This window comes from Grammomys surdaster, unplaced genomic scaffold (assembly GCF_004785775.1).
Source record: "Grammomys surdaster isolate TR1022 unplaced genomic scaffold, NIH_TR_1.0 127, whole genome shotgun sequence".
Taxonomy (NCBI): Eukaryota; Metazoa; Chordata; class Mammalia; order Rodentia; family Muridae; genus Grammomys; species Grammomys surdaster.
In genome coordinates, this window is record NW_021604585.1 from 333,468 (window position 1) to 335,993 (window position 2,526).

Sequence of the window (2,526 nt, forward strand, 5' to 3'; positions counted from 1 at the left end):
GGAGAAGGAGAGGGAGAGGGAGAGGAGGAGGCAGGCAGCCCCTTTTATAGTGGGCAGGCGTACCTGCCCTCTATAAACAGCCAGGTAACTGTGGGGAGGAGCTTACCTGGGTGTTGCCAGATAACTGTGGAGGTGGAGTTTAGACAGAATACTAACAGTCCTCGCCCTCCTGCTCTGTTAGCAATGTGTGTCAGGTAAAAGTTACCTGCTGAGACTCTTCACTCTGTTTTGGTTTTGGTGGAAGAGATTGAGGGTTAGGGTGTTGTTGTTGTTGTTGTTGTTGTTGTTTTGGGTTGAGTTGGGTGGGATTTTTTGCCTATTTATATCAAAATACCTCTCTACTTAAAAGAAAAAAAAAGCTACTTCATCAAACCATTCTAAGGTCAGTAGTGCTATGTAGGGTATCTTGGACCACAGGTTTCTGAGGCTTCCTGGGCACATTTCCAGTTGCTTCCTATCAAATTTGCCTCTAAATGGAGCAGAACTCTGAGTCAGGATGACTTCCTTGCTAAATTTGTTACAAACTTGGATCTCCAGTGAGTCAAGACCACTAGACCCGGATTTGCTGCCTTAACTTCCTCAGCAGTGGGAGTGTTCCCAATCACCCAGGTGCTATTTTGGTTCCCCATGGATTCAGTGAGCATAGTCTGAGAAGCCAGAAGAGAACCAAAAGATTATGCAGCTCACTTCAGAGTACAGGTATCATTTCCCCCTCAGTGAAATGGATGAAAGTCTCAAGGGGGGCCTTGATGATTAAACACAAGGAGAGAATAGAAGGAGAAGGCAGAAGGAAATTGTTCTCTCAGTGATCTTAGAGGCAAGGGGAGACCCATTATTAAGACGCAGAAACGTGTGCCTGGTTTTTGGCTGAGAATTAAAAAACAATAGAAAGGAAAAACAATGCTGAATACAAATGAGAAGAAAGGGTGCAGGGAGAGATTAACCTTGACCAGGGAACAGAACTGTGGCGTCAGGTGTTGCGTGGGAAGAGTTTTAAGTGGAGAGACTGAAAGCACGCTTATGTAACTAGGCCCTGCAGAAATGTCATTTAAAGTCTTTAGCAGCCTTGCAAGCTAAGATTCCAGTGCTCTGGAGGGTACCGTGTGACATCTCTTACACATTCTCCTTGCTGAAATATATCCTGTTGGGAGTGAAGGGGGTTACTATAGAAGGAACTTAAGTACAATGTTAATGCATTGTCAAAATGTGCATCCAAGACACTCGAACCAATCACCAGGCACTCAGCAGGCTTCTAGGACCCATCCCAAGTGCTTCAAATAGACTCTTGGAAAGTTGATCTCAGAAGTTTTCTTTTGGAAAAATAAATACAGCATAAAATTCATAATATTAACAACTCTGAAGTACAAATTCAATGTTGCCAAACATTTGATAACTATGAAAGACAACACCGTGTCCACTGACCCTTCAGTCCTCTTTCGTCACCTGTGTCCCTCCAGTCCTGACAAGCACATCTACGTTTACTGTCTATCAATGTGCTCGTTCTGGATTGGGGTTTTGTTTGTGTGTTCACGTGTGGTGATATGTGTGTGGTTGTTGTGGCTGGCGGTAGGGGTGGTGTGTGTGTGTGTGTGTGTGTGTGTGTGTGTGTGTGTAGGACAGAAGTTAATGTTAGGTCTTTCTCAGGTCTCTTCACTTTACTTCAGGGCAGGCCGGGTGTCTCTCCCTGAATGTAGTAGCTATTACCAGTTGAGCTCGTCTGACGCACCAGCTGTACCAGGAGATGCCATCCTCATCTCACACACACTGACATTACAGCAGACCTCCACACCTGCTCTCTTAGTTACGGATTCTAGGGCTGCAATGTGATACCATGACCAAAAAGCAAGTCCTGAAGTAAGCCAGGACAGGGACTCAAACAGGACAGGAAGCTGGAGGTAGGAGCTGATGCAGAGACCAAGGGGGAGTGCTGATTACTGGCTTGCTCCCCAGGGCTTGCTCAGCCTGCTTTCTTATAGAATCAGTGACCGGCAGCCCAGGGACAGCTCCACTCACAATGGGCTGGACCCTCCCCCAACCATTACTAATTAAGAAAGTGCCCTACAGACTTGCCTGATCTTATGGAGGCATTTTCTTAACTTAGGTTCTCCCGTCTCAGATGACTCTAGCTTGTGTCAAGTTAACAGAAAACTACCCAGCACACATACCCAGCTTTTTATGTGAGTCCTGGATATCTGAACGCAGGTCCCCCACACATGTGTGCCAAGCACTTCATCCACTGATCCATGTATGAGAACATGTATGAGAACCCAAAAGGGTCTGGCTCCATTCTGTTAGCATGTTCTCTAGAAGATTTCTTCCTAAGAATCCTTCATTAATGCCTGCTGTACATGAGAGATCATGTCTCTTTCAGTCAGTCATAAGATGACAGAGGTGTGTTTCTTTCCAGGACCATCTGCATACAAGTTTCCACCTGAACACTTGTTTGCCATTCTTTTGAGTATATATCTAGAAATGTAACTACTGGGTCACATGATGATTCTGTGCTTAACTTAGTAGCAAACTGCC